The 23,648-nt window shown below is 44.4% G+C and overlaps 1 protein-coding gene across 4 annotated transcripts in view; it reads right to left on the reverse strand.

Moving 5' to 3' along the window:
* GRIK1 (glutamate ionotropic receptor kainate type subunit 1) overlaps positions 1-23,648 on the reverse strand; it is a 970,975-nt gene that overhangs the window by 435,688 nt on the left and 511,639 nt on the right. The window lies entirely within an intron of this gene.

A 23,648-nucleotide genomic window follows, 5' to 3' on the forward strand; every position in this document is an offset into this window, starting at 1 on the left:
GTACCATGCACCCTCCTCCCCTGTAAACAATTTGTCTCCAGGTGATTGGGTCCTGAGGCCCGTTAAGCTGTTGGGGGTGGGGGGGTCTCATGCTATCACCTCCTTAAATTGAAGAAAACCGCCCCCTCAATATTTATTTAAAAAAAAAAAAAGAATTGCTGAATCCCACCCGCAGGGATATTGTCTAATATGTATGATACGTCTGACAACGTATGAACTGAGATAACCTACCACTGGTCTTTGTATCTTGTCAAACAATGGAAAGGTATTTCCTATGAGGCTGGAGAACTAGGACAGTTAAATGTGCATCCTTAAAATCAAAACTAAACAAACAGTCCAGTGGTTGTAGAGAATCTATTCGATGGGCAATTGTCTCCACGTTGAAGTGAGGGTACACTACAAAAACTTTGAAGTTCTGAAGATTGATGATTAGCTGTATCTTTTTGCTCTTTTCTATACACTTGCTTTTGCTATCCCATTGCAGTGCCTTTTTTAATAGACACCGCCGTAGGAATGCCAAAGGACCGCCTGCCAGAGACTTAAATAGTCGTAATCTGTCAGGCGGTCTATTTTGGCTTTGGCAGTCTTGGAGCAGGGTGGCGGGGTGAAGGCCATGCTCCATGACTGCCAAAGTCATAATAAGCCCCTAAGTAACTCTGCTATGCTTACATCCTTCTCCCATTTTAGTATTTCTAGTCCAGAGGGAAATGATGGAGCAGTTTGAGGTGACAGAATAGCATATGGTCGCATTCATTTTATTTTATTGAACCTATTAGGAGAATTCAACATCCTTCAAGAACACCTACTCTTTATTTTACGTATCTTAAGCACATTTCTAATCATTTTAGTCTGGCCAGGATCTGTAGGCTAAATCGCAGAACAATCTTGTTCACTATGAGTGCCATCTATTAAGCTTTGCGAGATATTCTTTGTTTGCCTTTTATTAAAAATCTCAAATCAGCCTTGTACAGAATTTTTTTTTTCCTAAGCTTGCAATATTTATTAACTATCGTGCTCTAATATGAAATATCTGCGCCAAAACTAGAAAACAAATACAGGTCAGTAATGTCATTAGCATAATTAGCAGACTATATGCAATGAAAATCCCTGTCATGTTAGCTGACAGATTTGCCTAAGCCCACCCTCACTATAGAAGCTAGTTGTTTATAGATTATAGATCTCTGGGCTTAGTAGAGAACTTCATACTTTTTAAATATTTTTTTATCTATGATTTCAAGAAAGAAAAACAGTAACTGACAGTTACAATAAAGTTAGCCAGCATAATATCACTTAGTACAGAGCAAATTTCAGTCCAAGACAATTGAACATAATACAATTAGTGGACATCACTGGGCGTCCCATGTACCCATCTCCGCAGACATTGTAAAGTTCAAAGACCTACAGGCATCCATCTTTAACTTATTATACATTATAGCAGTATAAACCTTAGAGATTGTATAGACTAGAGGCACATACAAGCCTATCACATTTACAACATGAGCCTAAGGAGGCATATAGTGACTTGAACAGACACAAACAAAATAAAAGATAAATCACAGCTAAGCATCCTCGGTATGTGCCTGTGCAGATGGCCCAGGTTGGTTCCAGGCCCAGTAATCCAGCCTGGACCATGCACTGTGTTGACTGGAAATGCATGTTCCCTCCCTGAGTGTTGGGTGGCGGCTCTGCCAAATATCAAGAAGCTCGCCATCTGTCATAATGGCGTTCAGCATGTGGGTGCAAGGAGCGAGCCGTACCCTGCCTGTCAAGATCATCATGAGCATTCCTGGTGAGGAATGCGCATGTGCAGGCTCCCGCGCATGCCCAGTTTCAAGAAGAAGGCGCGATAGACCAGGAAGATGACCCCGCGATAAGGTAAGTGTTATTAAATCTTATTTTAGGCTTTAAATAAATGTTTATTATTGTGGGCGGGAGGCAGGCGGGAGGCGGGCGGGCGGCGGGCAGGTGTCACGTAACGGAAATTTGCGGAGAGGCACGGAGATTGGTTCAATCTCCGTGCCTCTCCGCGAAAGTCCCTTACACGACTTCTGCCCACCCCTAGAATAAATGGAAGAATACACATTTCCCCACCTACCATGGCGCAGTCTTTGCGATGGTTTAACATTTCGATGGCTTTTCTGCAAAAAACATATTTCAATGTTATGCCTGGCGAGATAAGCATGCACCAATCTGGTCTTCCTGTTGTCATTCAATCCTCGAATGTTCCACGTAAGAAAGTTTAGTGTAGTAGCGTGTAGTCTGGCAAAACGGTCACACATGAATGGTATAGGTTTGAATAACATGGCGACACCCAATAGCAATCTTCTGTCCTGATACTTAACGCATCCCCCATGCCCGCTACAAACAACAAAACAACCCCTACCCACCACCCACCATCCACTCCTACCCCCAATCAGGTTGCATCATATCCACCTCAAAACTTACATACAAAAACGCATGGAATAATAGTGGGAGATCTCCCATGGGGGCAAGGAAATACTGGCAAGCTTCCCCGCTTATACAGGGTGGCCAGGAGTACTGCAGAGTGTCAGGCAGCTAATAAGAACAGGAAACAAAGAAACGCATAGTATAAACGCTCTCGAGTCGCGGGCCCCAAGACATCATATTTCAAAGCAAAGGGACAACAAGGAGGAGGAGCGCACAAACTCGTCCCTCCGACTCAGCCCAACACGGCAGAATGTCGAACAGAGCTAATAATTTCCCTCAGCAGTACTAGTGGTTTAGGCCTTTTTACCACCTACATGTGTGGCGAATTTCAAAGCAGATTTCGCATCAGTGAAGTAGTGTGCAGTACCATCATGTGAAACTTTCAACTTGGCTGGATAAAGTAGGGAGTACGGAATCTGCGCATGCATTAGAATGCGCTTGGCTGGAAGTGAAGTCAGGATAAAATTAAATATTGTTACCTTTGTGAGATATTTGACCTTTCTCCCTAGCCAAGCACAAAATAAGATCTCTGGCCTGAAAGTTCAATAATTTGGCCAGAATCAGCCTAGGTGTTGCACCCACTGGAGGTCTCGGCCCCAGAGACCTGTGGGCCCTCTGCACCACAAAAACTGCCGGCAAGTGAGGGATAAAGAGCTTGTGAAGGAGATCTGCCACAAAGGTCTCCATTTTGGGAATGGCGGTGGTCTCTGGGATGCCCGTACTGCGGAGGTTATTTCTCCTAGACCTCGCCTCTAAATACTCGTTCTTGGCCCTAATGACACCCAAAAGTTTGTCCATGTTTGTCCATGTGCAGCAATTGCTCCTTGGTGTCCACCTGAAATTCATGGTACTCTGTGTGCCGATTTCGAAGGACATCCAGCCGAGTCTCATGTGAAGCCACCTGCGTCTTGACGGAATCCAATTGCGCAGTCAGGGTGTCCAATTAAGTGTCTATATTGCGCAGGCTGGAACGCATCTCTAGCATAAGGGTCCGCAGGTCTGCCCCGTGGTCGTCTGTCCACAACTCATGGTGACCACCCCCTTGTGCCAGGGTCGGGGTGTGTCTGCCTCGTGGAGCGCTTAATTTCAAATGTTAATCTGGGCTGCTTTGCATCAGGTTTGCCCATGTTGGCAGCCGCCCGCGAATCACTCAGAGCAAGTGGAGCCCGCACAACAGTCTCCTCCCCAGACGCAATGTGGCTGTCCTGAACTCCAACACTAGGACCCTTCAATTAACACTCCGGCACCACAGCGCCCAGTGTCCAATCGAGTCCGTCAGAGGTAGGACAGTAGACTTTTCACAAACGCAGCTGCTTCGGTTCCAGTCTCCCCGCAACTAATAAATCACAATGTCAGGTAAGCAGCGCTCGGGGCAAGGATATACGTTACCAAGACTCCCGGGTTCTCAGGGGCATCACAGTATGTTGTCTCACCCAGTCTTCCTGCGCTACACCCGCTTCGCGCACACGTGTCACACCAGGCACCGGCTTTGTATCAGCCCCATGCCAGACACTTCCAGGATGCACGCTTTGTAATCCAGGGTCAGGCACACGCAGGTGCCAATCCACAGTGTTGCGACACCACGCCAGCAAAAATCGGCCCAGAGATGTGAGGCAGCAAGGCCTCGGATCCCCGCTCCGGCAGGAAGCACACCAGGCAGGGCACTCCCCCTCCGATCTGTACCCCCAGCGATCCTCTCACCAGCTGTCTCTTTGCACTTCCTCTGAAGGCGGCGGGTACAAGGCAGTCCAGTCACACACGTCGATCCACCCTTACTCTCCTCAGACTCCGATAAACTTCCACAAAATGGCGGCTGCGGCCCTCTGGGAAAGGCGACACAGCACTTCACAGTCACGGCATTACCGCTCGCGCGCTCTTCGTTGCACTCCACACCATCTCTGATCCACAATCAGCCTCAAATCCGCCCTTAGAATGCAGGTAGGGCTACCACCGCCGCACGGCCCGGACAGGTCATACGGCCGCACCACGGTCGCGGATTAAATGTGCGGGGCGGTCTGGCCGCATCCAGCGATGTGGCTCGGCCAATTAACCGCTGCCCAGCACACGGCCTCACCGCTGGGGCATATTGCACTCCCAGTTCCCAGGAAAACTAGCAATAGGATTCGGGGCACCTCCGCAGTCCGAACAGCGGCACTAGACACCGCAACAGCAGCCCTTAGTTTGTAGGATTATTGCAAGGATTGCGTCCCGGCCGGCGTAGCTCGCTCACAGAGCAGCCATTCCGCAGCACGGCAAGCCACGGCCCCCTTGTAGAGAACTTGGCAGTGGCTTGCAATCTCATTTGGGCTCTAAGGGGACACGTCCCAAATCTGCCATTAGTATCTGTCATTACTATAAGTCATACGACTAGGACTCCTCAACATTTTAGAGTGTTCCACACAGCCCGGTGACCTTAACCAATTTTGCAAAACTCCCTGGCATATCCCTCTCCCTGGGCTCTCTGGGCGCCACATTGTACATACCATCTTACCAGTTTGCAATGCTGATCTGGAGAGTGAGGGATGCGATCCTTCGTAAACATAAATATAACAGATTCCCAAAAACTTCCAAGCACCAATATCTTTTTTTTAATAAAAATACTTCTCAGTTGGTAGGAGTACCTCTACTATGCTATATACAATTCCACAATAATTCTTTGAATTTCTTTATAACATAGTTTTTAATGGGAGGAATTAAAATGATTTCACATTTTGTTCAATAATGAAAACACATGCAAACGATGGACAACAGAACTTACATAGCAGTGTACACGTAACTACCTGTCTCAAGTGACAAATGAATGTTGTTAGTGCACTACTATCTTTTGTTACATGTTACGTTCATTCAGAGGCGACTTACTGCATGAATTACACCACAATGAGAACCCTAAAGCAAACAAACTTCATTTTTTTACTTTCAGACAGAACTGGGGTTTGCATACCTGCTTTATCCCTGCATGCAATGGTTAATATTAATTTCTTTCCGGGTGCTTCGTTTCTGCCATTGTGCGCCCAGCTGGCACAGACTTACAAAAAGGCCTACAGGTGACTGTGTTTGATAGCCTTTAATATGCAATTACATCGTAAAATACGTCCCTGTGGATGCAGCTGCAAACACCAAATAGAATGATTTACACAATTTTATGTGAGGCTCTTGAATCTGTAATTCTTTTTATGGAGTAATAGCCTTAAATTAGAGTTTATAAACCATAAAAAGGTTATTTAAGTCTAATCTTTTCCAGTTCAATACACACATGCTTGGCTGGATCTGAATTAGGCCTGGGCCTAATTTTAATTACACTGGAGTAATCAGAGTAATTTCAGTAATTACGAATTACTCTTGTGATGCAAAATTACAGAATTTACATGGTTACACCAGTTTGAGTAATTTGGGGCAAAATTCCTACTGCAGTAGTACTGGAACAATGATCTAAGAGAGGGCAAGCAGCTGTTGGCTTCTGCTGTTCGCTTCCTGTAGCATTAAGTGCTATTTTCTTAGAGCAAAACACATCCTTAGGCCCATTTTGGATGTGAGAGTGCATTTTGCACTACGAAAAAAGTGCTAACTGCTGGATTAAGCTACTAAGTTAAAATTGCATACTTTTGAGTAATCATGCTGTAATTACGCTAGAGAGAATTACACCAGTTACACCCACCCCTAATCTGAACGTATGATGCGATTGTAAATGCGCCTGCCTGAAGAAGGTGTGGTTAGAATATAACCTCAAAAGAAATGAAGATATAAGAAAAAAAGACTATTCTTAGTAACAAACAAAAGACCTCTACCATTTTGATTTCTGAAGGAAACTGGATGTGAAATTTAAACAATCTACAACCATATTTCTCAGTTTGGGGTCTTTTTCACTGTAGTAAATGTACTTTTCAGCTGTGGAAATGCATTTGATTTGAGCTAAAAGTTGCACCCTTAAAAGTTGATACTTTCTCTATATAATGGCAGACTGCAGCATTTAATCTTGAAGTCTTTCTGGGCTCCTTTGACAATGAAGAAGAGGAGATCTGTTTTTCCACATATCATTCTCATTTCCTTAAGTGAATCCGAGCCCACGGGCAATGAGACATTATTAAAAAAGTACAACATGCGAATACATCAATAAATATCAATTAAAAAAGAGCTTTGGAAATGAAAAAAACTGAAAAATAAATAAATATAAACAGGGAAAATCAGTAGATTAGAAGAGATTTAAATAGCCCAGCTGTCTTCTACAGCCTACATGGAGAAAATGGCCTCCCAATAGATGCCTGTGTGGTCAGCGTCCCAACCAATCACAACACTGTCATTGCAGCGTTTATATTGGCTATGGGGATGGGAGGGAGGCTGCCTGCTTCCTATTCCTGCGGAGGCAGAAAAGCAGGAGCAGACCGAGCTGTGAAGACGCCAGACACGGAAATCATGACCCCTCCTTCCCTCACGATTACTCGCCTGTCCCCGCCACCCTGCGTGACCCCGTGCCTGCCCCCCCACCCGTGAGTCATGCCAGCGGCGATGAAACTGAGGACCGGATGGAAGGATCTTTCCCAAAAATGAGGACCCTTTTTACCCCCATTTAGTATCAGGCAGTTTTTTTCAACCAGGAAGCAATTTGAAACTAGGGGTGGGCATAACTTGCGTGATTCAGTCTAGCATAATAACACAGAATTATCAGAGAATTCCATGAGATTATGCTTAATTATGCGAGAAGAGCTATTCTGTGTTTAGTGCTATATTTGTAGCGCAAAAATCCATCCTTGCATCCAAAATGGGCATAAGAGTGCAAATTGCGAAAAGAAATAGCACTAAATGCAACAGAACATGAAAAGCTGTGTTCTTGGGGTAGGATTTTCACCCAAGTTGCCACCGGTACTTATTTTATTTGTTTGCAGAGTTTTATATAGCGCTGGCTAGACCTCGAGATATCAGAGCGCTTTACATGAGGATCAGTGAGTTACAGAATTAAAAAAATTACATCAGTTACAGTTACAAGTAAAGGCATAGGAGAAAAATATGAGTTTACACAATAACAAAAGTAGATATGCGTGTTGCATTACCAACTACAGATGTCGTATGGGGAATGGAAGGTAGAGGGGGAAAGGTAAACAGGGGAAAGGAATGCAGATAGAGTCAGGCAGTCCAGAAGGGGGAAAGTACTTCAGGGGGAACAAAGCAGTCAAAGTGGAAGACAGACCAAACCATGAAGAACCGTTAAAAGCAATGTCCTATGTATGGCTGGGTAGGTGACGGCCGAGGGGGTGAGCCAGAGCCAGACTCCTCTATAGCCGTATAGGACAGCTCCACTGGGCAACGGCCTATGGTACTCAGGCTCCGTAGTAAGTACAGACAGTTTCTATTTTCACCCAGGGGCATCACCATAGTTCAGTCAAAGGCATCGGTCTTGAGGAAACTGGGATGCGCCATCCGCCTCGTCCTCAAGCTAGCCCCAGGGGAGGTGAGGAGGAAGAGACTAATCCAAAGTCAGGAGATCTTTCCCATTCCCAGGAGCAGTAGTGAGTGTTGGGTATTTGTGCAATAAAGACCTTCAGTTGTTCCATAGTCTGGAGGTCCTCCTTTAACTCTGTGCACAACTCCAATTTTAATTCTTTCAGGGAAGCCAGCAGGTCTTCCTCGGTCAGTGTCATGCTGGCTTCAGCGGACCCCTGCTCAAGTACTTGTTTCTTCTCTGTGGGAATGAAGAATTGGGATACCTTTGTTGTGGTCTTTTTTGGTGGCATAGATGTACTTTCCAGTCTCCGCTAGAAGTCACCTGACCCCTCTGCTTACTTGGGCAACTGGGTCTTGTATCGCTTCTCCGTTGGAGGACCCGTTGTGCACCTCCAGGCTCCTCAGCCATGTGAGAGAACCCTCTCCCTAGATCAGATAACGCCAGCGGTGGCCATCTAGGAGTCAGGCACTGGACACAGCTCTAACTGCTCCTCACGTCGGGACTACCCTCTGCTGCACTGCGGACCCTGGGGCCGCCCGGTTGTGACCTTTCTCCTATCTGGTGACTCCCGGGCCTCCACGTCTTAGGCTTATCCACTTTGGTGGCGCTCCAACGGTGGGATGGGGTCCACGCTTGCTGCTTTCACAGTGCCTAAGACAGCACCACACTGTCCTTGGGGGGCGCAGGTGACCACATTCTGGCTTGTGGGCCGCGCACTCACCCCGACCGTCTCTCTTCAGGAATCTGCCCTCCACGGCAGACGGGAGCCCCGGGGCACCTGACTCACGGCCCCATCCACGACCGTGCCACCTTGCGAGCTGGTGAGTCCTACTGCTGGCAGCGTATTGAATGCTCAGTGCCCCTCCGATGCCATCACAGCTCCATACCGAGCTATTCCCTTCTTGTCTCGCCTGTCGGCTTTAAGCCGCAGCGGCCTCAGGAGCTCGGTGCCATTTAGATGTACTTAGTGCTTTATTCTGATTGAAAAATGCCCATAGCACGTCCAAAATGGGCCAAAAATGCATTTTGTGCTAAGAAAAAGGATAAATGTGCTGTTAGGATAGAATTTCCCCCAACTTACTCCCGGCTTCTAGCGTTATTTTCTTGGGGCAAAATGCACCCTGTGTCCAAAATAGATGCAAGGATGCATTTTACATTACGAAACGCAGTAGTGAATGCTAACGGCCTTTCACGGTCGCTAAAAGTGCTCTGGCAGTAGAATTGTTTTCATCCAAATTATTGTGATTACACCAGCGTAATTAACATAACTTCCGGGCCTACTTGAGGCACACAGGCACTGACGTTCTCTAGAGAGTAGATACACAAATAAGAGTTTTCTTTGGGGGAAACTTGTGCTTTCACTTCCTAGCTTGGAGAGATACACGGGGTCGCAGAAGTGTTGTAAATGGACCAGCTATTTAATGGACAACCACACAATCTTCCCTGCACAATCCTGTGCAGATGCAGGGTATACACAATTACATATTGGGCAATTATCCATAAAAGTAACAAATAACAAGCTGCAGGTGCTCTTAATGGGCAGCGCAGTGTAAGTGGATGGTAAAATGTTGGTGAAAAAGAAGTGCACAGTGAAAAATATATCATAAAAATGTTGACTGAAGGATGTATAAATTCAAAGTTTAGGAAGGTTTGTATTCAGGGCTTCTTGCATGGCACTTTTACAGTACAGTCAACACAAAAACACATTGACGTTTCAACCCCAATATTTCCATTTAGGAACGGAGTCTTCATTAGGATATAGAAGTAGACATCTACAGCAAAGGACATAAACAGCCTGAGACTATTGCGCGATTTGGAAAAAAAGTGCTTAAGAGCTTTGAGAAAAGGTCACATTACCTCTTACTTAAAGAGATATAGGGGATATAGCTGTTCTGAGACAATCAGTTTCAATGTACCGATCTGAAATGTATGAGACTGGCATTATGTACCAGAAATTCCAAATGATGTCAGGAAATGCGTGAGAAAACACAGGCAAGGATGTGTTGAATCAATACGGTGGGTAACATGCCACAAAGGGCGCAATGTCTGGGTGTGTCAAAGGAAGCAAAACCCAGGCCAGGAGAAGTGACGGAGCAGAAGACCTAAGAACCACATGTGCAGGTCGTAAAGCTGAAGTTCTATGTGGACAACTATGCCTGTATACGGCTTGAATATATGATAATACAACGCTAACGTTTTCCACGCATGGCATTACCACGCAAATTTTACTTTGCATGCGTCTTTACCACGCAGCATTTTCCAACGCACGATTATACACCACAAAATTTACGTTACTTAACCTCCTACGTCCTGTACATAATGATACTGATAGGCTAAAAAAAATAATTTCCAAACTGCCGAACAAAGCAAAATATCGATGTTTATAACAAACCAATACTACAGATTACCTTTCTTTTTTAATTTTTTAATTTACAATGCGCTTTAATTATATTTTTTTATGTATAAACATTGGATCCTTATCTCACCTCTCCATGCCTTTCACCAGCTGCCCTTCACGGAAACGAGCGTCAAAACACGTTTTGAAAAATAGAGATAGGCTTCAACTCGATGTCAAAAGGCCGAGGCGTGTGGACCAAAGAATGTACACTACTGTGTGTATGGTTTCACACTGCTACATGTATGAGGGAACTGAGCAGTCTCAGGAATGCAAACATGCTTTCGTATGGATACACACACTCATAGATTTATGTGTATCAATGAAAACAATGCAAATGAGTATTGTCATTTATTTTACAATACCACTGTATCAATAAATCAACACAATTTGGAAAGCCCCAAAAGGGAGGAGGGAGCAAGGGAAGTGAAAGGAAGGGTTGTGCTCAAAGCCGTGAAAAGTCAAAAAGGATAAACATAATCACAAAGAATGAAGACAATCATATACAATATTGACAAATGACTTAGGCCAATTATAACACAAAGAAGCCAATGTATTCAAAGGTCCTTTACAATGTTTATACAGAACCCATTCAACGGTCACAATAACACCCATTCAATTACTAGAGGACATGTGCCGGAGGTATACAAAAGAAAAAGCCGTCAACGTTTCGACCCCTTGGCGTAGGCTAAATTAGGTCCTTTAACGGGGTCTTCTTCAGGACAAGTGCAGGGTGAGGGAAGGGGCAGGTATTTTTTGAAGGGCCCGGTGTGGGCCTTCAGAGTAGGACCTTCCAAGGTTCCTATGTTGTTTACTGTGGCTGGGAGGTTAGCAATTTCCGGTTTGGTATACTTCAAGTCTGTGGCCAGCTGGAGGTGCCGATCCGTGGGAAAATCCGTTACTTTCATAGAATCATAAACTTGCTTCTTCTACGTCTATCCCGCGATTCCTTTGGGTGAATGAACACGCAGGACGAAAGAACGAAGACTGGAAGGAAAGAATGTTGCGTGGTAAAGACGGTCGTGGAATGCACCGATTATACACCGCAAAATTTACGTTACTTATCCTCTTACGTCCTGTACATAATGATACTGATAGGCTAAAATAAATAATTTCCAAACTGCCGAACAAAGCAAAATACCGATTTTTATAACAAACCAATACTACAGATTACCTTTCTTTTTTAATTCTTTAATTTACAATGCGCTTTAATTATATTTTTTTATGAATAAATATTGGATCCTTATCTGACCTCTCCATGCCTTTCACCAGCTGCCCTTCACGGAAACGAGCGTCAAAACACGTTTTGAAAAATAGAGATAGGCTTCAACTCGATGTCAAAAGGTCGAGGCGTGTGTACCAAAGAATGTACACCTCTGTGTGTATGGTTTCACACTGCTACATGTATGAGGGAACTGAGCAGTCTCAGGAATGCAAACATGCTTTCGTATGGATACATGCTCCATGCAGAAATCAAAAGAGTGAAGTGTGTGTCAAATACTATTGTGTGCGGAGACGAAACCTGCTGTCATATATGCATGCAAAACATAGGCAGGCACCAATACATCTTGAATAGGCAAACATGCCTTTGTGCTGTCCAGCGCTCCATTATGTGATCAAAGGAGTGGAAAGTGTGACAAAGAAATCGCACAGAGCTGCATGTGGTAACTTACGAAACTGGTGTGGGAGCACACTGCTTCTCCTCCCAGCAGAGTCGCCCCTGGGCATCATGGTAGATGCAGTTCAGATTGACAAGCGAGTACACTTGGAAAGTCTTGAGTGTTTCACCAGGTGGGTGCAGATTAGTGCTGGCCATCTCTGACTGGAGAGATACTCTTCCAAGGATACGGCAGCCTGCTCAGCAACCCCAAATAATGCCTAATCTCTGCTGATGACAGATAATAATCTAGAAACACGTGTCCAGAGATGGCCAGCACTAATCTGCACCCACCTGGTGAAACATTCTAAAGACTTTGCAAGTGTACTCGCTTGTCGGACTGAATCAACCTTGATGCTTAGGGGCGACTCTGCTGGGAGGTGAAGCAGTGTGCTCCCACACCTATTTTCTACTTAAAGGCTCCCTCGAGCCGCTGTGGGCTGACGAGCTCGTGGAGAGGCTCCTGCGCGCCTGGAGAGATACTACATTTCAAGGATACGGCAGCCTGCTCAGCAACCCCAAATAATGCCTAATCTCTGCTGATGATAGATAATAATCTAGAAACACGTGTCCAGAGATGGCCAGCACTAATCTGCACCCACCTGGTGAAACACTCTAAAGACTTTGCAAGTGTACTCGCTTGTCGGACTGCATCAACCATGATGCTTAGGGGCGACTCTGCTGGGAGGTGAAGCAGTGTGCTCCCACACCTATTTTCTACTTAAAGGCTCCCTCGAGCCGCTGTGGGCTGACGAGCTCGTGGAGAGGCACCTACGCGCCTGGAGAGATACTACGTTCCAAGGATACGGCAGCCTGCTCAGCAACCCCAAATAATGCCTAATCTCTGCTGATGACAGATAATAATTTAGAAACACGTGTCCAGAGATGGCTAGCACTAATCTGCACCCACCTGGTGAAACACTCTAAAGACTTTGCAAGTGTACTCGCTTGTCGGACTGCATCAACCATGATGCTTAGGGGCGACTCTGCTGGGAGGTGAAGCAGTGTGCTCCCACACCTATTTTCTACTTAAAGGCTCCCTCGAGCCGCTGTGGGCTGACGAGCTCTTGAAGAGGCACCTGCGCGCCTGGAGACATACTACGTTCCAAGGATACGGCAGCCTGCTCAGCAACCCCAAATAATGCCTAATCTCTGCTGATGACAGATAATAATCTAGAAACACGTGTCCAGAGGTGGCCAGCACTAATCTGCACCCACCTGGTGAAACACTCTAAAGACTTTGCAAGTGTACTCGCTTGTCGGACTGCATCAACCATGATGCTTAGGGGTGACTCTGCTGGGAGGTGAAGCAGTGTGCTCCCACACCTATTTTCTACTTAAAGGCTCCCTCGAGCTGCTGTGGGCTGACGAGCTCGTGGAGAGGCACCTGCGAGCCTGGAGAGATACTACGTTCCAAGGATACGGCAGCCTGCTCAGCAACCCCAAATAATGCCTAATCTCTGCTGATGACAGATAATAATCTAAAAACACGTGCCCAGAGATGGCCAGCACTAATCTGCACCCACCTGGTGAAACACTCTAAAGACTTTGCAAGTGTACTCGCTTGTCGGAGTGCATCAACCATGATGCTTAGGGGCGACTCTGCTGGGAGGTGAAGCAGTGTGCTCCCACACCTATTTTCTACTAAAGGCTCCCTCGAGCCGCTGTGGGCTGACAAGCTCGTGGAGAGGCACCTGCGCGCCTGGAGAGATACTACGTTCCAAGGATACGGCAGCCTGCTCAGCAACCCCAAATAATGCCTAATCTCTGCTGATGACAGATAATAATCTAGAAACATGTGTCCAGAGATGGCCAGCACTAATCTGCACCCACCCGGGGAAACACTCTAAAGACTTTGCAAGTGTACTCGCTTGTCGGACTGCATCAACCATGATGCTTAGGGGCAACTCTGCTGGGAGGTGAAGCAGTGTGCTCCCACACCTATTTTCTACTTAAAGGCTCCCTCGAGCCGCTGTGGGCTGACGAGCTCGTGGAGAGGCACCTGCGCGCCTGGAGAGATACTACGTTCCAAGGATACGGCAGCCTGCTCAGCAACCCCAAATAATGCCTAATCTCTGCTGATGACAGATAATAATCTATAAACACGTGTCCAGAGATGGCCAGCACTAATCTGCACCCACCCGGTGAAACACTCTAAAGACTTTGCAAGTGTACTCGCTTGTCGGACTGCATCAACCATGATGCTTAGGGGCAACTCTGCTGGGAGGTGAAGCAGTGTGCTCCCACACCTATTTTCTACTTAAAGGCTCCCTCGAGCCGCTGTTGGCTGGCGAGCTCGTGGAGAGGCACCTGCGCGCCTGGAGAGATACTACGTTCCAAGGATACGGCAGCCTGCTCAGCAACCCCAAATAATGCCTTAACTCTGCTGATGACAGATAATAATCTAGAAACACGTGTCCAGAGATGGCCAGCACTAATCTGCACCCACCTGGTGAAACACCCTAAAGACTTTGCAAGTGTACTCGCTTGTCGGACTGCATCAACCATGATGCTTAGGGGCGACTCTGCTGGGAGGTGAAGCAGTGTGCTCCCACACCTTTTTTCTGCATGTGGTAACTTACCCCGCTGACGCACCATGGTGAAGGCAAAGGGTGTGTCTGCAGAAGAGGGAAGGCACACCGTGCGGTGATGTTTACCCATCTTCATGCTAAAGTGCAACAATGTTCACTTGGTGCTGCCATGCTTAGATCCCTGAATACAAAGCTTCATGAAGTTTGAATTTGTGCATCCGTAAGTCAACATTTTTATGATTTATGTTTCACTGCGCACTTCTTGTTTACCAATATTTGACCATTCTCTTACACCGCAGCATCCACTAAGAACACCTACAACTTGGTATTTGTTGCTATTGTGGATAATTTCACCATATGTAGTTGTGTATACCCTGTATCTGCACAGGATTGCGCAGTGAAGACTATTGAGTATGCATTAAACAGACAGTCCATTTACAACGACTCTGTGACCACGCGTATCTTTCAAGCTTAGGAAGCGAAGGCACAAGCTTGCTCTGAGGGAACCCTCTTATTTGTGTATCTATATCTACCGGGGTTCCTAAGGATACTGGGTTGCCCAATAGTTTCTAGTTCTCTAGGGAGTAGGCAATATTATCAGTGATGGAAAAAATGCTATTTCCTAAAGTGGAAACTAATGCTGTGAGAATAGCAATGTAGTCAATAAAATTGGTTTGGCTTAGGGATAATCCTTGCAGCACCCTGCAGTAAAGTGCATTTTTTTGCAGAACAGAAAGAACCGAGAAACGCTGACTGAGAACAGAAATGAACAAAACCGAGTGAGTGAAGACGTACAAATACCAAGCTGGTGAAGAGTAGAAATCAGAGGAGGATGGGAGACAGTTTTAAAAGCTGCAGACAAGTATGAATGATCAGGGCAGCAGAGACTTTTCCAGGACAATCCTAGGCCGTCAATCATGGGTAGCAGACTGTTTCCATGCTGTGAGCAAGGTGAACAGAAAAGTACAATTTCAGAGCTAGATCAAAGGCTTGAAGGGCTGGCATAAGTTGAATTTCTTGTGAAAGAGATTTTCATGCAAGTGGAGCAACTGTAGTCAATGCATCTTTGGAAAAAAGTGTAATGAAGTAAAGTTATTGCTAGTTAGCAAACTGTTCTACTACTCGTGTATCTGGAGTCCCCTGAGGTCTTTAACTTCTCAGCTTGGAAAGCAAGTGCAACACAGAATTATCTGAGCCTAAAGCGCAAAGGTGGAAGGCAGAAAAAATTAAACAGTACCAGAATAATGTGTTGACATATGCCAGTACCAGCCACCAAATGAGTACCTATATGCTACATTACGACGCAGAAAATGCAACAAAAAGCAATTCTCATCATCCATACTTAAAAGGCCTGCAGCCTGAGGTTGATTGAAAAATCAGAGGGCTAAAAAAGACATTTGACTTTTCTCAGCAAGAATATTTGTAGAAACACAACTTTGAGATATTATAAATGTGCAGCAGTTCCGAACAATGACTAAATACTAGAGACTGCACTATAGAAACAAGTGATGAACACATACCTAGTAGAGAAACTACATTTTAATAAAGGGAAACAAGGTAGTAGTTGTGAACAACATAAATTTAGTTTTGCTGGCATTAAACTTCAAATAGTTAAGTGTCATCCAGAGTTTGATTGCATCATGACAGTCTCTTAGAGAATGAACACCCACGACTAAAAAAAATCCACAGTACTTATGTGTAAAATCAGCATATTAATAGAGAAGCCACAGCAGGGCGCGCTATCACATGTACCAGTAACTCCACCAAGATGTTAAGCAATATTGGTTCAAGGATCACTCCTTAGGACACTCTTGGGAAACATTTTTAGGCGGTACCTGGAGGCTCCCACTTGGATTACCTGGCTTTGCCCAGAGGTAGCTTTTGCACCAGTCTATGATCTGGCCACCTACACCAAATCAGGTGGAAAGAAGTACACCAGGGCCCACTGAGTGAAAGGCACCAAAATGCTTTGCTCACAATACGACACGCGCAATGCTTCACCCACAATTGGGAGGCATTTGTCACAATGCTACATTGAGGAGCTAAACCAGATAATAGGAATGTAATGAACTGCGCTCACTGATATGACTCTGGATATGAAGTGCAGCTAGAGATGGACAAGCCAATGAAAGCACGAGCCAGGTTTGAGCCAGGCTCCGCCTCAGCTCGAGATCCTCTTGGATTCTGGAGCCCAAAACGAGCCAAGCTTTTGGGTGGCTTGAACCTGTCACCCGCACTCTTAATGCATGCCCCGGGGATCAAAGAAAATATGTTTAACTTTGAGGCAAAACATGAAAGGGAAAGATATACATATCTAATGGCTGAATGACTCAATGTGAAACCAGAACACCTGGGATTTCTGCTGGCTTTCAGCTAGACCAATTGTGTGACCCTGGGCAAATATTTTATTTCACTGTGCTTCTGTTTTGTTCACTATTGCATCTGACAGCGCTTTGCAATACGTGAGTTCAGGCTGCTTGCTATACAAACACCTCACTGGTGTCTTATTTTAATAGACTACGGTGTTTTCCGTGAAAGAAACTAGGTTACTTATAAGGAGCACACACAACAATTGACTTGCCTCTAAATTCACTAATGACATTGACGTCACGGGGAATGACTATTTTTAAGTTCATGTTTAAAAACTGCCACTTTTATTAAATACCTCTCGATTCCATGATGTAATCTGATGTGCTAAATTGGAATGCTCCCCCATGTTTTGAATTCTGAACAGTCTTCATAATACTTTTCATATTGTGTTTGTTACACTTTTTATATGTAAACTCTTTCAAGGCTAAGCTCGTGCATGGCCTCATATGGCCACACCATTGGCTTGGCTGTGGCTTGGCTCTCTGTTATTTTGTTGGCTCGCCCACCTCCAAGTGCAGCAGAACATTCAAAAAGTTCATCCAAAACTGGAGCACCAGTATTAGGGAGAATATTTGCCAGATCGTCACGGCCAAAGGAAGCATTTTCCAGAGTACAAGTTCTGTATTTAGGGAATCAAAAAACCAGTGGCAGCTGCATCTACGGGATGCTGGTACTCCCGCCCAATCCTTGCGCTGCTGACATGCAGCATGTGAGCATCACCGGGACTGGAGGTAGCGGCCTCACTTGGCGATCCACGGCACACTGGAGTCCTGCGCGTACCAGCTCTCGCAGGACAGCTGGGTTGAGAAGTTTAAAGTGCGCATGTGTGGCTGGCCGTTGCAAGACGGCCGTCCAAAAAGACACGCACATTTTAACAGTGCATTAGAAAGCCCACCCTCCTTCCTGCTGCTGTCAGTCGGTCAGTCAGCAGCGACCCCGCCCCCATCCTGAAGCTATTGAACTACTATTTTATTTTTCATCTCCGGGCTTTGGGGGGCGGATTTTAAGTGGGTCTATTCTCCCCCGCTCTGACAGAGGAGCCACCCCAGCAAGAAACATTCCTTAATGCAAAATAAGCATTTCCACCTGACCCCACATTCTACATAAGGCATAAGGCAGTCCCCTTTCATTGAGGCAATGAAATAGCAGTAGGACTTCCAACACGTGATCTTATCTCTCTAAACTGTTCTGCACTCTTCCCCAGGCTCATTTTGGAAACCATAAAGTTTGAGCATATTACACCCATGCTCAGATCGTTGAACTGGTTGACCATTGAAGCTGCATCTTGCATTAAATCTCATATCTCTCAACAGAGCTTCACATTTCTAGAGCTTTGTTTACTAAGTGCAGTAAACAACACGTGGCCAAATTCAAGATGCCCAGTGCTAGGAAATCATGATCTTCCAACCAGGCCTTCTGCATTTGCAGCTCCCGGGCTATTAAAATCCACTTTCATCATCCCTCAAGCTGGCGCTAAAGCAGAAGGCTTTTCAGAAATGTTTTGCTTGAAAGATATTTAGATTTACCAATTTGTAACTGCCTTTAGTATTATGATCGTTTTTACAGATGTATAATTGGTAGTTATCATTTTCATTTTTATGTTCAGTCTTTGGCAACAATCGTGCTTTAAACAGATTTAAAATGAGTAAAAAAGTATTTTTGGTTAGAAATAACATTTTAAGAAAGTGATGGGGATTTGCTTCATCAATGCAGCTGGAATGCTAGCATCACAGCTGTCTACAGCTATCATAGAGCCAAAGGCATGGAGAAATCATCGCTATTTATTTCCAAATAGCATAGGTATCACCGGAGGAGACAGTATGTACGTTATTGGCAGAAGGTTGGCAATGTATGAAGAGAAGGATGTGGTTTCTAGAAGAGGAGAAGGTTAAGTCCATGGAGTGTTTAACTGCAGTGAGCAGCTGTTTGGAGCTGCTTTTAGCTATAGCCACAGAAATCAGAAACGGTATCCACTGTAATAAGTGTTTTCTTGTAGAATACGGTAGAAGAATAAACAGAATCACATTTTCCTCATTATTTTTACAGTGATGAATCAAACATTTTGCAATACAAAGTCCTTGGAACACCAGGAAGAATAAGTGTTAATGCTGGTGACCTGTCTTAGGAGCAACGTCATCGAAAGGTGAAGTAGTTGAGTAGTTCCAATCACAATTTGTGTTATGATCAACGTTGTCGACCACGTTTTCACATTTTTAGACAGTATGTCATATATGATATTCTTAAATGAACATTTATACACCGCTATTGCAGATGGTTTATATGATTTTTCATGGAAGACAAAATATATAAAAAAATGATCTTGCAAGTCCTTTATGGGGATTTGTACTTAAGACCTTCAGAACACCGCCTTTGTCAGATGCAAACTCTTTGCTCAGTGAGCCGAATAGGTCAGGGCTGAAGCATTAACAGAGGGTCTGAATAGGAGAGCAACAGTGCTGGTAGCGGTGAACAGAGAACATGTAAGTCTGGTAAACATAGTGTACCGTCCTGAAACACTAATGGGTACTTGTAACAGCACATGAAAAGAACATAAAGCACAGAGGCCATCAAGCACTTGCCAGACTTTTTATAGGCTCATAACAGGATTTTTTGCTGTCCTTGACTAAGTCACCATTCAACAAGGTACCATCTCCCTCAGCTTATGCAAAAAAAGAGGGACACCAAGAACCCTATCAACCGATGAGGATTGAGCCTGACAAAATTAGGAAGCTGCCTGTTGCTAAGCAGAATCAGCGGTAACAGGGCCAGGCAGCACAAGCAGAGAGGACAAGGAGTTAGGAATGACAAAGCAGGAGACGCCCACTATTCAAGTGACCCCGGGTCCAGTGTATTGAGATGCTTGCTACTGATGTCCTTCAGGCTTGCTGTCCAATTGAACAGACTCATTCATTGGTGGTTAAAATGGAAGATTCCCCACAAGTTTTGTCGCATTGAATGGCCCACAGTACAAAATCCCAGAGTCACCCAGTCTTTACATTTTTCTAATGTAACTTTAGTCCAACTTGGCGTCGCGGCACTGGAATGAATGCTTTACATATCAGAGAATAGTAACAATAGAGAAAGATGGTGTTGGCCAAGCATTAACTCTCAACTCTTTAGCTGGATGCAATCTACAGAGTTACTTTGAAAGAAATAAAATAACTAGGTGGTTCTGCGATTTTGTATTGTGGGATTTTAATGCCCAAAAACGTGCTTGGTGAAACTTGGCCTTTCAATGTATATGTTACTATTCTTTGTTAGCTGTTATCATAAACATTACATTATGTTCTAGGCAATGGTATTCATAAAATGACCCAGATTCAGAGTAAAGAGGGTTTTTTACCTCCACAGGTCACAAAGCAAAACAATGGAGGACGACAGTATGAGGTCCATTGCGTGGGACCAAAGTTTCAATGTAATTTCTGGGTTAGAAACATGCATTGAAGAAGAACCCTCTTGTGTTTATTCCTAGTTTTCTAGGGAGAGAGTGGGTCATATTGATCACGAATGGTGTAGTTAAGATTATTGACCTAAGCGTGGGGGTTAATTGTCACTAAACGTTGTTCGAAAGTGAGATTGACTCATTCCTATTGTGAAAGACCATTTCTCATGGGACAGGGAGAGCACACAACTATCCACCCAGCTCCTCCCAGCTGCCCTCATCCTACCCCTTTACATCCTGCCAAATCACCAAACTCGGCCCACAACCTGCACAGACCATCCCGCTCCCATGTACCACCTGACACATACAGGAGCTGAATTGTCCAAAAAATCGGGGATACCCAGGTAGATTTGGACCTGGTAGTTCCGTGCTTGTATGCCAACTCACCATTCTGAGGACAAAAACTCAAAAGAGAGCGATTTAGATGCAGAGATAATGCTAATTCAGCACCTAAAATCCTGGGCAAACAATCTGGCCCTGTGTGTTCTGCTGAAGCAAGTTACTTTAAAAAAATGCACCACACAACAGCCCCTTGCGATAGTTAGCAAACTTCTATATTTTAAGCTTGTCATTTTCTTCGTTTGATATGCTCAAAGGGTTATGTTCTATCACTGAATTTCACATTTTATAAAGTACAAGGCTATAACCAGATCATTTCACATTAGATTAAAGACATCAGCATGTTGTAATCATAGGGAAGCACATTCCCTGAATCCTATTAGTGATCCTACTATGTCAATCATATTTATGAATCTGTCTTGGCAGAACAATGATCTAGATGAGAACTGCACCAGTGCTGGGCGCATTGCTGTATTTAATACATCCCTCTTTCCTTAATGTTAGTTGATTATTGCTGCAATGGGTGCACTTGACTGCCACTCAAGCACTAACATTACCTCTAAAAAATTCAATTTCCTGTTATTTAATGTTCGTCGCGTTTTAGTATTGTGGGCTTCTTTGAACCATTCAGCATGTAAGGAAAATTAAAAGTACAGAATTGAAAGAGAAATGATTCCTCCAGCTTCCAAATGCAAATATGGTCTCAACAATCAGTGATTGACTGCTCGGTCCACTAGCCATAATGGCTATTAGTCCAGTTGCATTATTTTCCAACAGCTTGATAAATCTTTTAGTCATCCGCATTGGGGCTGAATGTTTGAGATCAAAATTCCATTGTCAATTATCATATTTGATTAACTTTTCATATTTGTTTCTCGTAGCCCAAATCAAGAATATGACCAGCAGTACTTAACCCGTTGGCTGCCTCTGCGATTTAGCGGCAGTGCGGCCGTTTTAAAAAACAGGCGGGGCCGCGTCGGCCATTGGCAGACGGCAGCACCAGCGAGGTAGCGCTGCCGTCAGCCAATGGCCAACGGCAGCATGGAAGGGGTTAAACTTAACAATGTATATATATTATTAATATAGGTTAAATGTTACAATCTCATAGTTATCCAAAACAGACGAGATTCCATGATGATGAGATGGAAATTTAGGTAACCAATATATTTTATCAATCCTGGGTAAAATAATTAGTCGAGGGATACTTTTTTCTCCTCATTGTGCCCCACGTGACTCCAATATTACCAAATATAAAGCTGAAACTTGTTTCTGTTCATAGAGGCGCTTCAACTTTTGTGTCTCATAGGGGCATAACACAGGCCTCCATAACCCCTGTGGTACAGGGGAGTGGGATCCAAACTCCCTGTTCTGGAGGGAGCTCCTTAGAACCATGTCGTCTTCGCCCCCTCATGCTTGCCTTTATCTTAACATTCTAAAAAAGGTCGACTGGCATTTATTTTAATGATAGCTTACTTCGTGATTGGGTCAATCCACGAACGAGATAGGTAGCCACACACTATTTTTTTAAGCCTGTGGTGTGCACATGATGCAAGAACTGCTTTTCAGTAAAATCAAACATATATAAGCCAAGTACTATAACAATTTATGTAACAAAATCTATACTTAAGCTAAACTAATGATTCAAGGCCAGTTATACAAAAGGTTTTCGCCTTCGAAAACACTCCAATTTGGAATTTGCAATGGCAAAAAAATTTCTGTTCATGTATCAAACCCATTTCGGGAGACAATAACTGAATACCTATATTTGGAAAGAGCAGTTTTGGGCGTCCGATCCCAATGCCGAATTTGCATCAGATGTATTCAAGGGTTTACGACCGAAATTCCAGTCGCAAAGCATTGAAAAGTTACCAACCCCCGAGGGTGGTGTGGTATATCATTCAATAAAAAGTAAGGGGTCAACTATGGACCCCTTTCCCTTTGTGAATTTTGGAAGAACTTCATAGTGGAGTAAGCAGTGGTCCAGGGGACCTCCGCCACATATCAGAGAAACTTTTTACTAAAGAAAACTTTTTTTAAAGCAGTCCATTTTCCTTTAAGGAAAATGGTCACATTGAAAAAAATACTTTATTTAATAAGAATCTCAGACAAGGAAGTCTGATGACCCTTACAGGCCACTTTCCCTGTGTTTGTGGCCAACTGGATTGAGGCACAATTTGCATCTTACCTAATGAATACTACCTAGGTAGGATTGTGATTCAACCCAAATCTCTATTTTATGAACTAACCTATTAGTACATCGGTCGATTTGCAAAATAAGTTTCTAGTCTCAAAAAGAATTGTCTCAAATGTTGACAGCTGTTTGTTACCAGAATGATAGTGCATTTGGCTCTTAGTTCTCCATAAGTCCTGCATCCGAGCAAGTTGTAACCCAACCACCATTTTACTAGTAACACCTGAATTAGTTTAATTGTTACAGTAGATTTCGACTGTATAAATAAGTTTGTCTGTGAATAAAAAGCTATGCCGTACGTTGATCGCTCAATGCTAGTGGCATCACATACAAAGTATAAGAATGTATGTGGTTGTGTAAAGTACCAACCTACCTACAAAGCAATGCTGGACTGCATGCACATTACAGATAAATACAATAATTATGGTAAGGACAAACATAGATGGCGGTGGATGCAGAGAGAGGTAGAGAGAGTTGTAGGTCAGGAGGCGCATTGCAGTAAGCAGCGGCGTAACACAGACCCAAGCAGCCCCATGCGGTGCGGGGGTCCCCAAGCTCCAGGGGGCCCCCCTCCACCCTGCACTCTGGCTGGAGAGCTCCTGATTGAGCCCAGAGGGGGCCCCTCTACGTACAATGCAGGGAAGCCCCCTCAGTTTTCGTCATGTCACTGGCAGTATTTCATTTTATTTATTTTATTTTGAAAGTTTTATATAGCACGAACAAGATCTTTGCAGGTATCAGAGCGCTTTACAGGTACAAGGTGCATAGTTACATAGGTAGGTCAAAATACAAGAGGTAGGTCGCAGGTGAGGTAATGTCGGTACAAGGAGCATAGTCA

Source organism: Lissotriton helveticus, chromosome 8, assembly GCF_964261635.1.
Source record: "Lissotriton helveticus chromosome 8, aLisHel1.1, whole genome shotgun sequence".
Lineage (NCBI taxonomy): Eukaryota > Metazoa > Chordata > Amphibia > Caudata > Salamandridae > Lissotriton > Lissotriton helveticus.